Below are 15695 nucleotides of genomic sequence, written 5' to 3'. Positions count from 1 at the left end.
TCGCCTTCAGTCCAGGCCCAGTTTGACCCCCCCCTCTATGGGACCCTGTAAGTTACCTCTTTGGCCCTTCTATTGGCTGATATGGGACCAACATGGATAGCTGGCCCTGATGAATACTTGAGGTTCCTGACCCCTATGGTTGTAATTCATGGGCAATCATTTAATTTTATCTTGATTCTAATTTTTTTAGCTGTATTTTAATCAATTGTTTTATTGTATTTTAATGTATTTGATATTTGGTGTTAGCCAACCTGAGCCTGGTCTTGGCGAGGGAGGGCAGGGTATAAATAAAAATTTACTTACTTACTTACGTGTCATTTTCCCCATTTTCAACACCAGAGCAAGAATGACCCAGAGTCCACATATGATGAAGAGAATTTGGCTCGGTGTATTTCTGAGCTCTTCATAGCAGGGGCGGAAACAACCACCAGTTCTCTGAAATGGGCACTTCTCCTCCTGGCAAATCATCCAGATATCCAAGGTGAGAGAGGAAAGTAAGGGCTTCTCTTGATCACTAGGGTGGAGCATAATTCTTTAAAGGTTTCATAACAGCGAGTTTATGATGCCGGTTTTGAAAGGCAAAACATTATTGAAATATGTTAATGATTTTTACTTCCTTCTCTGGAAAGATCAGTTTTTTCCACCAATATTTTCCTACATAGTTTCTGGAACCTATAAATAACAGAAGCAAAAATTTAAAATGCCCAGATTGTCCTGTCCCCATAGGACATATCCAATCTCTGATTACTGGGACAGGAAGAGATGATGGGTCTGAATGTGTGGTGGAATTGGGATAGAAGAGGGTTGGGGCAGTGGATGGGCCTCCGTTGTGAAACTAAGGTGAGTCAATGAAAGATGTTCTGAAGGAATGGCTTGGTGTGGCAACGGGCAGTGGAGTGGTGATGAGTCAGTCGCTCTAAGGCACTTCTTAGGGTTCTTGCGAGCATGATAAGCTGGGACTGGGGGAATCCATGGGCCATGCCCTAAATTCACCGAATGAGCAGAATAGCCAAGTAACAAAATAAAATGTCTCTAGGGAGTTTATAGTTGGAGATGAGTTTAATGGCAATGCTCTGTCATTTGTCATCATGGAAGCCTACAATAGTAGGGTTGGAAGGGACCCCAAAGGTCTTCTAATACAACCCCCGGCAATGACCTGGAAAGCTGTCTGTAGACAAACACTGGCTCCTTCGGCCTGAAAGCACAATGAGCACCACACCCCATGGTTTCCTTTGATTGGACTTAACCGTCCAAGGGCCTTTTACCTTTACCTTCATATGAGTGATGCTAGCCAAAAATCAATTCAGGAAATGAGGATTAATGAAACTAAGTATGAAATATTGAGGGCAGGGGATGGAGTATATACACACACGGGGGGGGGCAGCCTTGATCCCAGCCCTTCAGCACATCCAGTCAGCTCTGGTAACCAGAAACAGCTGATATTAGCTTCACTTTCAACCTTTCAACCTTGGGATCTAGAGTGGGCAAGAACCATGTACACTGACTTGAGCTCCTTGGAGGACCAGATGGGCTATAAATGCAAGAAACTGGAGTCATTCACAGAGATTTATGTAATATGTTCAAGGGAAATAAATGTCCATCTGAAATAAAATGCAGTGTTCACAATAAACCTTCCTTTTCCATCATTCTCTTCAGATAAAATGCACAAGGAAATAGAAGATGTCATAGGTTCTGCTCACTCAATCTGCTATCAAGATAAGAAGAAACTGCCCTACACCAATGCTGTGATTCATGAAATGCAGCGCTTTAAATATGTCGCTTTTTTTTGGGTTCCCTAGGCAATGTACAAAGGATTTGAAGCTGCGTGGTTTTCTCATTCCCAAGGTATAAAAGTGTGATACTGCTGCACTCCTGTAGCCCAAGAGCAAAGAGCAGCAGAAGGTTGCATATTGAGAGATGCAGCCAGCCATACAGGAACTTCCTGTCTAGTCAAAAAACTGAAGGGCAAGAGCAGGGGCTCCATCTGCAGACATGTTTCACCATTGGCAAGTGCTATTCCATGGGGCATTTGAAGCAGGGGAGGAGCATGTAGTGGCCAGAGGTCCGCTGGCAGAGGAAGAGCAGTGCAGGGAAAGCGCACCACTGCCAGCAGTGCAATCCCAGTGGGGTTCCATTGTGGCTGTTCCCCCCCCCTCACTGGGTGCCACACCTGCTGGCAGCGTGCCACGCCTCCAGGATGCATGCCAGCCCCACACTCGCCTGCTCTCTGCCCCCCGGTGCCGAAGCATGAAACTCCCCCACAGCAGAGGTCTCAGCCTGGCTGTGAGCTTTCATTTTAAAAGAGGTGGGGGTGGAGTCCTCTTGTTTTCCTTCCTATTCAAAAAGCTTTTTTATGTGATGAATACAAAGCCGCCACCCCCCGAAAAATTAATAAATAGATCAGATTGGTCTCTGCGATGATTAGTCTTGGGTTAGTGTGGGACAATCCAGAAATGTTTTGATCTGAATGTATCCCAAGTCAATTGTTTCTTCTTTGCAGGGGACTATTATTGTTCCTGATCTGCGCTCCGTTCTTCTTGATCCAACACGATGGGAGACACCTGCAGAGTTCAACCCAAATCATTTCTTGGACAAGGATGGACAATATGTGGCTAGAGAAGAGTATATGCCATTTGGTGCAGGTAAACACAGAAGTTCAAGTGATGTTGTGATCTGTAGATGTGCTTATCTGTCTGCTTCCAGGAAATGGCATCAGCAGCAGCACATGAGGGAGCTGGCCAGAGCAGAATCAGCGTCTTTCTGGCTGGAGCGGCACTGCTGGTCAGCAGAATGGGGCAAGGCAGTGGCAAGTTAAGGAGATCTCTGGGTTGGTGGCTTGGGACCAGAGGCGTAGCTAGGTGATCTTGCGTCCCTGACAGAACTGTCCAGATTGCACCCCTTAGCCATGGCAAAATTAGCTCTTCTTTCTGCCTCTCCTCCAACCCACCCACCCCCATTCAATTCCTCACACACTTCACCTTGTATTGAATTCTGTCACAGAAAATCTAATGTTTAATTTATTGTTTCTTAATGAAAGGTTTCATCAAAGAAAATGACATTATGATGGGAGTTGACAATTTTTTAATGTAATTAAGTGGTAAAAACAATACGCAAATAGGCCTAAATGAAACGTACAATAAATATCATACTGATTTGTTCCACAATGATAACTTTATATCATAATAATATATGATACAAAATGGCATTACTTTCACAATATCTTCCACACCACTAGTTTGAATCATGCCTATAAGAGGTGTGACAAAATGTTAGGCTAAAAAGCAACCCTATCAGACAGCTTACAAAATGCCTAAGTTTAAAATGAATTGCATTACACTATTGTAGACATACTTCCAACTCTTTCGAAGAAAAGAACTGTTGCTAACACAGATAAAGCATTTACCTAGATAGTTTCTGACAGTACCCAGTTCTTTTGGAGTATTCTATGATACTTCACATAACAAAGCAGACCAAAGTATTTTTTTTATTAAGAATTTATAAGATTTTCCAATTAAGAAACCAATTAAAACCAATACAATACAATACATGGTTAAACACTCCAGACTCCCCCCTCTCCCACCGAGGGGAGCAACGAATACAAAACCCCCCTCTCACAGAGGTAGTAAAAATCATTTTACATTTAACCACATATTTTCCAAATCATGGCATGGAACTGACCCTCTTCCTAGGCCAGTTAATTAAATTCCAATCATTACTTCTTACAATGACCTCCTCATTCCCCCCCCTTACTGATTTCCAAATTATCACATAATTCTAGATTTTTATCTTTAACTCTAATTTAAAATCCATCTCATCATTTTTTCTAGTTAACATTTCTCTACCTCCGCCTCCAAGTACTTCTATATTTTCTCATTATCTTAACCAAAATTTTCATATTACTCGTACTCCTCCCTCCCTTATGGTCCCAGAATTTATCTTTCAAAGCATTGTCCGTAATCGCAGTGTCCATATCCAATTGTCATAACCATAATAAGATACAATTTCATTTTAAATTCAAATATTTTACCCTATACCCTCCCTTTTGAAAAACCCGCCCCATGAGTCAAAAATGACAGAATCCTGTAACTGTCCATCTAGTCGCAGACCTGTAGTCTTTTCACAATCAAATGGCAGCTGGAACCAGTCTTTAACATTGTCACATTCTTCTTGTATAAAAACTCCATTTGGTATGTCCTGTTCCAATTCCTCTTTTTCAGCATTGTCGGTACTCCCTTCTTCCTTTTCCTTCTTTTCTGGTATAAAATCCTCCAAGTTGTTCTCAGTCTCAATCTCCAATTCTTTATGTGAAGTTGACTTCAGTCCTTCTGCCAATTGCCCAATGCTGCTAATTCCCACGGTTACTTGCTGCAAAAGTTCCAAGGCTTGTTTTACAAACTGCGAGGACCGTTTTCCCTTTGTCATCTCAAGGTCGAGTTTCAACTTGCTAGTCACAACAATTCATTACTTGCTGCGTAGATCCTTACTGCATTAGTACGCCATCTTTTTACACATCTGAAGAAGTGTGCATGCACACGAATGCTCATACCAAGAACAAACTCAGTTGGTCTCTAAGGTGCTACTGGAAAGAATTTTCTATTTTACTCTAAGTAAAGCTTTGTTGACTACCACCCTATTTTCTGTTCGTATTGTAAACGCTGGACTCTCCCCCATCCCTCTTTCTCTGTGCAATGGCTATTCCACCCTGCAAAACAATATTTCTATCCACATCACATGAGGAAAAGCATAAACAGCAAGCAATGCTGTTTGCACTGTGCAGTTCCGTATAAATAGATGGAATTCGGAAACAAAACCTTTCCTTGTCTCAGAATGGCTACTGGATTGCTTATGAGCTCCCCTGCTTGGAATGTTTCATTTCAGAGAGGAGATCACAGGCTGATTTGTAACTTAGCCAGTTTTCGCGAGGGCACGGTTGGCGTGTCCGCAGAAGTCATGCACCGAAGCATAATAACTTAACAGTTGATGTTCAAGGCAAATCTCCACTCTCTCCTCTCCTCTCCTCTCCTCTCCTCTCCTCTCCTCTCCTCTCCTCTCCTCTCCTCTCCCGCCCCCTTTTCTTTTCATTCCCCATCCAAGCGCTCGATCCACCCTTGGAGCGAATGCCCTGCACTTTCTGTTACCCCAAGGGAATGATTCAGCCGTGCGATTGAAGCCTGCATTCTTCAGAACTTGTGCAAAAACCAGGAAGTGAGAAAGGCAGAGGGGTGGGTGGAGGCTGGAGGGGAGAGAAGCACTCTTAAGCAGCCAGGGAAGCAAGCAGCGTCCCTGGTACCGGTGGCAGAAGCAGCAACAGAAACCCCTATGCCCGGGATTCCGAATGGTCCGTTCCAGCTGAGGTGGGAAAGCCAATGCGCTGTCCGAGGGAGCCGCACTGTGCTCCTTTCCCCTCTGCGGGATGCAGCTGCTGCTGCTGCTACTGCTAGGGAAAGAGAAGGTGACATATTTTTAGCCTAAGTGCACTTAAAACTGTGGGGCCTCCATCACTTACCATCTGGACCTCCCTACATTTGCCACCCCTGCCCTGTCCCTGAGAGAGGCAGCACTGCCAGCACCAGGATACTGCTGTTCCCTGTCACACATCACCCTTGAAAGTCATCCAACGACTTTTCAGGCAGCAAGGCTACAGCTATCTTTTCATGGGATATTATTTAGCCTGGTTTGAAAGCACACTCAGAACTGAGTGTGCAATGAAACCATCCCACTTCCTTACTTTGCCCACTCTGAACTCAAAAGAATATTATTCCTGCAGAAATTCAGCAGACATCCTTACTGCTAACTTACAAATTCTCCAAAGGTCAGATTCATGTGCTTTTCCGTACAGCATTCAGAAAGCATTGCATAGGCAGTAAAACTTGGCTTAGTTACAAACAGTGGTAAAAACTAAATAATTGGTATAGGAACATTAGAGTGTCTTGCAAGAACTGTGTGGTCTGAGCTTGGAGCAACTACTACAGACTTCTTTATCCAATGAGCTTCTTAGTTTGCCTGAGGGAGAACAAAGGTCTGAATACTATTCCTACCAAAGTGAAGTAAACCTGGCAGAACAGTTTACTACATGGTCTTAACCCCTTTCTGCATTGCTGGTTTGGACAGTTGACCAAAGTTTTCATTTCATTTTTTTAAATCAAGTTTTATTGAAAGTTTTAACTTTAAGTCACAATAAAAATCATACTAGGGAAAATAGAAAAATCATACAAAGGAAAATAGAAGAAACATGAGGAAAGAAAGAAAAGAAGAAAAGGAAATTACCAAGTCCTCTATCAAAATTAAATATTCACCCTTATTCTGCACACAGAAAAGTGAGCCCTCCCAGTTCTCACTTGGGAGCTAGACCATCTTACCGCGGCTTCTAGCCCTGCGCAATCCTCTCTGTCCTGCCTCTGACCACGCTGGGAAATTGACAGCAGCCTTGATGATTTCCCTGTCCTATTTCTAGTTTGCCAAAGTGTTATGTGGAATGTTTATAGCTACAGAGCATTGAACACAAGAAAGCAAACTATTGTTCACTTGCTGCCTTCTTCTTGTCTCCTCTTCAGGGGCTCGCATTTGTTTGGGAATGCAGCTGGCAAAGATCGAAATATTCATCTTCCTGACCAGCTTGCTGAGGGCATTCAGCTTCCAGCTGCCAGAAGGAGTCAATGAACTCAATCAAGAGGCTATAATAGGGACTACAACACATCCCCATCCTTATAAACTCTGTGCAGTTCCCCGTTGCAACAGATAAGAAAATAGGAAAGCATTAGGGGCTGCACCACTGCTTCCTTCACTCAGTGACCCCCTTTGCCACTCCTGACACCTGAACCCCCTAGCATTTCCCCTTCCCTTCCCTTCCCATCTCATCCCATGCAACTACTGATGTCTCTTTTCACCTTTGCAGCTCCATTTCTGAAGCCACTTCTCTCCTATTTTCTGCAGCTTTGCTTTGCGTCCATGTTCCCCTTCACCCCATCTGCTCCCTTTCTTCAGGCCCTTTCATGCCCCTGCTTTCATCTTCATCCCTATTCCCAGGCCTCCTACTCCCTCCTTTTTGACAACTTCCTTTGCACCCCCATTCTTACTCTCGCTCCCTTTTCTCCTGCCCCCTGCCCCCCCCACTTTCTTCAAATCTCCCTTACACACACATTCCCACACCTCCTCCCCTCTCCCTCTTCTGCAGCCCCCTTCCAACACACACCCCATGCTGAGATATGTTATTGTATCTTTTACATGAGTAGACTCCTAAGAGCAAGACTGTCAGCTTGTCCAGTTGAAGAAAGTTAATTTTCTTTGATGGATACTGGACATGTGTGCTTGTTAATAAAATATCTCTTCTAAATCAGTACATTGAACCCAGAACTTCATGTTGAGGGCCACATATGGTATCAGGAGTGAAATCCTTTGTGTGCAGGCACTATGGAATATTTGAAGCCTTCATATCCTTTATCCCAGTTAAGGAATGGGAGAAGTTTAAAACAGACGTTCCCTTGACTTCCACTATCCTTTGTTTCAATGGCAGAAGTTTGAGTAAAATGGAGATGGAGGAAAACTGAGATAACTGTGGCTTTAAACTCTAGCAGAACCTAGAATAATGGAGGGATGGAGGAACACTGAGCAAAATGTTGTTGTTGTTCAGTCGTTCTGTCGTGTCCGACTCTTCATGACCCCATGGACCAGAGCATGCCAGGCAGGCCTATCTTTCACTGCCAATCTCATGCAGTGCTTATTTTCTAAAGAAATATTTGGGGGTACTCTCATTTTGACTCAAGAAAATCGGGAAAAATAAATACAGTAAATGGACAAAAGTACAAAGATTCACGAAATGTTTAGGGGTATGTGTACTCCTGCATACCCCCAGATTTTTTAAATAAAATATTTCTACCCCACATATCTGGCTGGGTTTCCCCAGCCACTCTGGTCAGCTTTGAATAGAACATTAAAAAACAGAATAAAACTTCAAACATTAAAAAAAAACTTCCCTAAACAGGGCTGCCTTCAGATGTCTTCTAAAAGTCGGATAGTTGGTTATTTCCTTGACATCTGATGGGAGGGCGTTCCACAGGGTGGGCGCCACTACCAAGAAGGCCCTCTGCCTGGTTCCCTGTAACCTCAATTCTTGCAGTACTCTGTGTGTGTGTGTGTGTGTGTATAGTAACAAAGAGAAACAGCAGGGATGGGTACAGAAGCAACCAGCCAAAAGCTAACAAAACAGAAAAATGAAATGGAAAGTGGAATTATAGAGGACAAAGAGACTTTGGATGAAATGGTGGAGCTGGAGGCAACAGATGGTGTAATGAAGAAGTCCTTCACAAAAGGTGTCTGGAGAACTGAAACAGCTAAATGGCACAGTTGTGATGTTGGAGGAGTGGAAGTAAGCCATGGATGAAGAGATGAAGAGACATCCTAAGTTTGCAGAGATAGAGTTTTTTTTTTTAATGACAAATTGCTGACAAAGGTTATGAGTCCAGTTACAGGTAGGTAGCTGTGTTGGTCTGCCATAGTCAAAACAAAATAAAAAATAAAAAAATTCCTTCCAGTAGCACCTTAGAGACCAACTAAGTTTGTTCTTGGTATGAGCTTTCGTGTGCATGCACACTTCTTCAGATACAGTACACTGAAACAGAAGGTTATGGACTCAGTCATGGCCAGCAGATGGCGATAGAGAGCAGTAAAAATATTTTGAAGTCAATCCCAGAAACTAGCAACTTAAACTCAGTACAGTAAAGGATGTTCATACACATGGGCGTACTGGGGGGGGGGGGGCAGGGCGGCAGCCTAAAATGGTTAGCGGCAGCCTAAAAGGGAAAAAAGCTCAAGACTGGTCTTTCTCCCCCTCCCCAAATCTCAATAACAATTGAGCTCTTCCGCTCTTGCAGAGACACAGTTGGCCACTGTGTGTGTGTGTGTGTGTGTGTGTGTGTGTGTGTGTTGTGCTGGCTGTTTTCCTCTCCCTCATGCCGACAAAGAGCTGGCATGCCTATCAGAGACCGGATCCTAGCCTGCACCCTGCTTGGTCAAATGGGGATGCAGGCTGAGACTTGGGCAGTGTCAGGGGGCGAATCCATCGTTGCCGGGATTCATGGTTGCAAGGGAGCTTGGCAAACTGAGTTCATTTGCATGGTGAGTAGTTCCTTTGCGAGGACTGAGGATCCTGGGAAACTGAGTTTTTCAGCCGTTTGGGGCTTTCTGTTTTGGGGGGGGGGAAGTTTTTCTGTTTTTTGAAGCTGTTTTTGTTTTTGAACCTGAACGACCATGGCTCCCCCCCCCCCTAGTTTTGATCCTGGGTATGCCCCTGTTCATACAGATTCACCCCCTTGATCTATGTCTGTTGAATTTCCTGGCACAACTTAGTCTCAAAGTTTAGTTCATTAAATTTTACTTTTTTATAGTTCATTAAATATTTACTTTTTTCCCCAAAAAGGCCTTTCATTGGTGAAACTTTCCAACTCAAAATTCTGAATATGTGGCTTGTTTCCTGTTTATACCTGTGAATTTTCACTTACAACACCTTCACTTGATAAGCCTTTCATTAGTAAGCCAAACGTTACCCTGCTCTTGGAAGACAGGGAAGTCCAAAAACTGCATGCCAAAACACACTAAGCGGTGTCTCAGTCAGTGCTTTTCTCAAGGAGAGCAGTAACTGCTGCTCTTTTATTTTTTATTTATTTTTTATTTTTTAATTTTTAAAAAGAAACTTTATTGAAATTTTAAATTAAAATATACAAATCCATAAAACAAGTTAAGAAAAACACACATACTAATCAAAACAAGCAAATCTTACTCCCATAACCCCTCCCCCCTCTGACTCCCCTCCAGCAACATTTCTTCTTCTGTCATAAATCCTTTTCTCAATATGCATTCTGTATTATCATTCTTTATAATACATTTTCTTACCCTATTAATCTCTTTATTTCCCCTTTATTAATCTCCATATCTCTTAATCTAGACATGCAAGCACATCGTCCCTTGAGTAATGTTTGGCCATATATTCCTCATAACATATCCGTTCATTTTTAAAATTTTGCTTTGATGTATTCCTTATTACCGCTGTTAATTTTGCCATTAATAGATACTCATTCAATTTACAGATCCATTCCTGTTTCGATGGTACCTTTTCATCCTTCCACTTAGCTGCTATAACTACCCTGGCTGCTGTACTAGCATATAAAAATACTTTTTCCTTCCCTTTTGGTATGTCTTCATCTATTAAACCTAACAAATATGCCTCAGGCTTTTTCATTATTGACTTTTTCATCATTTTTTTCATTTCCTCATGAACCGCTAGCCAGAAAGATTTAATTTTCTCACACCACCACCACATATGCATCATAGTTCCTATTTCCTTATTACATTTCCAACACATGTTGCTTTTTGATTTATATATTCTGGCTATCTTTACCTGTGTTAGGTACCATCTGTAATACATTTTTATGAAGTTTTCCTTAATATTATATGAAGCTGTAAATTTAATAGTTTCTTTCCATAATTTGTCCCACTGCTCAAGATAAATTACCGAATTGACATCTTTTGACCATTTTATCATTACTTCCTTCACTCCCTCATCCCAATCCTCTTTTAATCCTTTAGTCACAGGAGTCATTCTTTCAAGATGTAGCTATTCAGTTTCTGGGTCAGACAGGCGGCCTGTCTTTTCCCATTCTGGATACACATACGCAGTTACAGTTCAAATGTCTTCCAGGGAGGGGGAGTTATGTGTGTTTAGGCAGGCATAGGCAAACTCAGCCCTCCATATGTTTGGGGACTAAAGCCACTGGTGGAGGAACGGGGGGCAGGGGTAGCGCAGTGCCCCCTGCACCATCGGGGAGGGGGGTACCATCACGCCCCCGAGAATCACCATGCCTCCCCACCGTGTTGAGCACCATGCCCCAGCAGGCGAGGTGCCCCACCCCCAGGTAACACACAACACCCTGCGGGTGGCATGCCAAGCCCCCAGGATGTGCAGCCCGCCCCTCACGGGGCAGTGTGCCATGCCCTCAGGACATGTACCACGCCCCAGCACGTGAGCCAACCACACCCCTGCCCCCCCCATGCCAGAGCATGCAGCTTCGCCACTGACTACAACTCCCATCATCCCTAGCTAACAGGACCAGTGGTCAGGGATGATGGGAATTGTAGTCCCAAAACATCTGGAGGGCCGAGTTTGCCTATGCCTGGTTCAGGGTATCTTATGAGCTTTTCTAAACACAGCTATGGGCTCTGAAACCTATCCCTCCTCCTTATATCCCTTTGATGCTTTTCATGGTGAGAAGGCTAAGGGTGTGGCAAAAAAACTGGTTACCTCCCCCAAAAAACCCCTAATGCAGCTGTTTTTACACTGGATTTTTATCCAGACAAATTTCTTTCTTTCTTCTGCTTGTCACGCTACAATAAAAAAAACAACTGCAGAGCAGAAAGAGACCCCTGAGGGTCATTCAAGCCATCCTTCTGTAAGGCAGGGAATGCCAACCAAAGCATCTTTTTTATGTGAACTGCCCTGAGACCTCCAGGTATACAGTGCAGTGGTATATTGCGGGGATTCGGTGCTGGAGCTTCCCGTGTGTGAGTCTAGGCCACCCACACACGGGATACCAGTTGCTGGGGAAATGCGGCCAGCGTTCCACGTGCGTATTGACACGGGCGCCGGCCAAGCCTCATAACCTGAAGTTGCGTGAGTAAGTCGGAAATGATGATGCCTCGGAAATGAATGGATGCCTCGAAAATAAATGGATGCCTCGAAAATAAATGGATGCCTCGAACTAACTTGAAGTTACTTGCGACCTCCTGTACCATTACCAACGTAAAAGCAATTAAACTAAGGGCAAAGTTAAAGCACTAAGGTGAAACCCCTGACGTTTTTCAAAATTAAATAAAAACCTTTTCCCCAATAAAGACAGACACCAATATATATTTTATGGCTTTGGCTGACCCGCATAGGCTCTTTACACTTTGCTGTTCCTAGCCCTATGCTAAGGTTCCCTAAACTCTCAGTCCCTGCACCGCCAAATCTTCCGCAATACTAAACTAAATAAAACTAAACCGCCAATTCTTCCGCGATCTAAACCTAAGCTAGGTCTAAGGGCTATCTAACCTTCACCGCCAAGTCTTCCGTGATCTAGACCCTAACTACCACCTGCACGCGCTTCCAACCCATCCAGCCCATCCAACCCTCAGCCCCAAAACCCTTAAACTAAACTAAACTCCAAAATAACCTAAATGAACTGAACTGCCTAAGCGGGGAGCCTCAGCCTTTTATTGATTACCAAGAGTGACATCACGATTGATAAATTTACCAATGAGATCGCTGTTGCTGCCCCCCAAAAAGGCGGGAAGCAGAATAAACGTCCATTGACAACTTCAAAAACCTCTGGAACTATACTTTTTGGGCGGAGTGATCTTCAGTGGCAAAGCGCTCACTGAGTTCACTTTTACTTTCGTTTTAGAACGGAAGGATACTAAAAATAGTACCTAAATAAACCATTAATAAACAAATAACCGCGGATCTTAACGGATCCACGAAGTGTATTCCGACAGTATATAATTTCAATAAATAGTAGTAGTAGTAGTAGTAGTAGTAGTATAATTGAAGGCAAATTCCCATTTCTCCTCAGACAATCTCTGATGAAAGCCTTCAATGAAGGAGAGTCCACACTCTGGTTAAATGTTCCAGCAAAAGTGGATTATTTAACTTTTACTAGAATGCTATTCTTTCAGCTCATGCCACTTGTGCTTCCTGTCTGTTCATTCTCTGGGACAGAAACTTCAGGGTTGGGGGTGTTCCAAGAAAACTGCTTGGATTCTTGACCAGGCAACAGTTGAGATGTGGAGCAAACGAATTAGCCCTGGGCTGAATGAAACTTGCTGCTTGCTGTTGGCAAAGCACATTTGCAAAGCAAATTTCTCATGTACACTTTATCATGGCAAGGGGGGAGGATTCAAGATGGCGACGAGGAGTGCAGCTTAGTCAGCCTCGCCACCCGTAATCAAGACTTTAAACTTTTTCTAACCCCTTCAGGAATCCTTTTTTTTATAGTTTTATAGTTTTAATGACCTGCTGACTATCTTATCATCCCACTACGGTCTTTGTTTTCGCCTCCCTAATTGCCAACTTATTGCTTTATTGGCTCATCGTCCTGTGGCCGACGGCGTACCACTGATTAAGCTGCTCTGCTCTGCAGCGAATGTTCAAAGAAGAACTAATTGCGTGTCGAGGTCCTCAAGCCACCCCCCAATGATTAAACACAGAGACATAAATTTTGGTTTGGGTTTTTGGCAAATAATTTAGGGCCACAACTTTATTAAAATACAAATTTGGTGAGTGGTTGCGTAGGCATTGGTTCAGACTATCTGTCCAAACGGGACAGCTGCTGACTTCAGTCAGCGTCGGGAGAATGCAGCTGGGGAGAGTTAAGGAGGCTGGGGACGAAGCCTCCCCCTCACCAGCGGTCCCGGGGGCTCTGCCTATGGCCCTAGCCCCAGACCTGGGGTTCGGACAAAGCAAAAGAGTCGCCGGATTCCTTTAACGGAATTCCCTGTACCAACATAAACATGATTGTGGAGGTGGGGCCTCACCATCCGAGCAATCCAAAACATAACCAATGCCTAACCGCCAACCTTACAAGTTGTGACAAGTTGCTACTGCAGTAGGCGAAAACCATAAGGCAACCACTAATCAGCCAGATGGAAAAATTCCTACTGGGCCCCTGCTACAAAGCAGACGACCCCATGACAGGCAGTTGCAAGGTCAAAGCAGAGGCCTAAGAAAACAATGGGGGGGCGGGTGGGTGATCCGAAGCTCGAAGCCAAGAGGGGGATCACCCTGCGTGCAGAGGATTATAAAGGACGCTGACCTGTCCATCACAAATTGCTACATCTCACTTTGCCCAGTAACTCCGCCTGACCAATCCTGACTAAGGCCAGCGTCCAGCCACTCCCTACAGGTCAATTTAGTGTCTTGCCAGGCCCCGACCGCAACACGTGCTCTTACTCAGGGTAGAACCCGATTTGCGTGTCGAGGTCCTCAAGCCACCCCCCAATGATTAAACACAGAGACATAAATTTTGGTTTGGGTTTTTGGCAAATAATTTAGGGCCACAACTTTATTAAAATACAAATTTGGTGAGTGGTTGCGTAGGCATTGGTTCAGACTATCTGTCCAAACGGGACAGCTGCTGACTTCAGTCAGCGTCGGGAGAATGCAGCTGGGGAGAGTTAAGGAGGCTGGGGACGAAGCCTCCCCCTCACCAGCGGTCCCGGGGGCTCTGCCTATGGCCCTAGCCCCAGACCTGGGGTTCGGACAAAGCAAAAGAGTCGCCGGATTCCTTTAACGGAATTCCCTGTACCAACATAAACATGATTGTGGAGGTGGGGCCTCACCATCCGAGCAATCCAAAACATAACCAATGCCTAACCGCCACAGAGCCAACGGCTCCCGCCAAAACCACTCAAAAACGAAGCCCAACCTTAAGGCCCTCAACTATTGCCGCCAACCACAAATCATACCCCTCAGGGGAAAGGTGAACGCCATCCCTCCGAAACAGGGAGGCAGACTGAATAGTGATGCCAGGGTGCGGAATGTCCCAACCTCCCAGGGCACGGACCGTTTGGACCGCTAAACCATTGACCCGCTTGCGTGCCCTCTCAACCGCTGCCGGGGATCGAGCTCCCCGCCAGGAAAAACGTTGCAAAAGGTGTGACCACACCAAAATAGTGTCGGGCAGGCAAGCCCTCAGGGTCCGCAAGTCGCCGTGGATGAGCCGGCGCAAGGTGCGGCAATCAGTCCTGGGCAAATCATTCCCTCTCAATTGCAAGAGCAGAACGTCAGGGGGACCCAACCAAAACACCCTATTCTCAACCAGGGGAATGAGCTCATTCCAAAGCATGCCCCGCTTGCCCAACCAAGTTACCCGGACCAGGGGAGAAAGTCCAAGATGCTGAAAAAGCCCCGACTCCCGTGCTCTGGCACTGGCCCAGTGCACGATGCTGTGTCCAACAATCCAGACACGGATGGGAACGGGACCTGGAAACAGAAATACAGCAGTATCAATTCAACAATCATGGCCGAGGTCTCACATACCCCTTAAAGGCTGCGGACCTCCACCTTCCGATTTCTTTAATTCTGTCCGCCGACAAACCCCAATGAGCTGCCGTTGTCGCTGCACCAATGCGAAATGAATGGGGGGCATAATTGTCGGCCGGGACACCGCAGGCTGCAATTGCCTTGCGCATGACCCCAGCGAACTGATGTCTGGTGAGAGGAAGGGAGTTGGCGTGCACCAAAAATGGGCCATCCCCCACCGGCCGAATCGCCAGGTACTTACGCGTATCCCGGACTGGGCAGGGGCCTGGATGCCCCGTCGCAGGCAAGCGAACGAGGGTCCCCCTACCCAGCTGGTCGGTCTTAGAATACCTGATAGAAACGACTACCTCGGTTGGTGACAGAGAAACGTCAGGCAGGGCCAAACCCCTACGACCGGCTGGGTTGGCTTCCGAGACGACTTCACCTACCCTCAAAGCACCAAAAAATGATAAAGAAAATGCCGCTGCGAACAGCCGGGCCTCATACCTAGACCAGCAGATGCGCTTCAACTGTGAACGCATGGCGGTCAGCAGGTCAAAGGAAACTGGGAGCCTCCCGGGGGTCCTAAGCGGGCCCATCCTACCCCAACCCTTGAGGGCCTGTCGTACCAAAAAGGACGCACAGG

At 45.2% G+C, this 15695-nt stretch overlaps 1 pseudogene; it reads left to right on the top strand.

The window, feature by feature from the left end:
• Positions 1-15695, top strand: part of LOC117047553 — a 79446-nt pseudogene that overhangs the window by 12987 nt on the left and 50764 nt on the right.

The sequence above is a fragment of the Lacerta agilis genome, chromosome 5 (genome assembly GCF_009819535.1).
Source record: "Lacerta agilis isolate rLacAgi1 chromosome 5, rLacAgi1.pri, whole genome shotgun sequence".
Lineage (NCBI taxonomy): Eukaryota > Metazoa > Chordata > Lepidosauria > Squamata > Lacertidae > Lacerta > Lacerta agilis.
The sequence above is the reverse complement of the archived record's forward strand: the minus strand, read 5'-3'. Positions and strand labels throughout refer to the sequence as shown.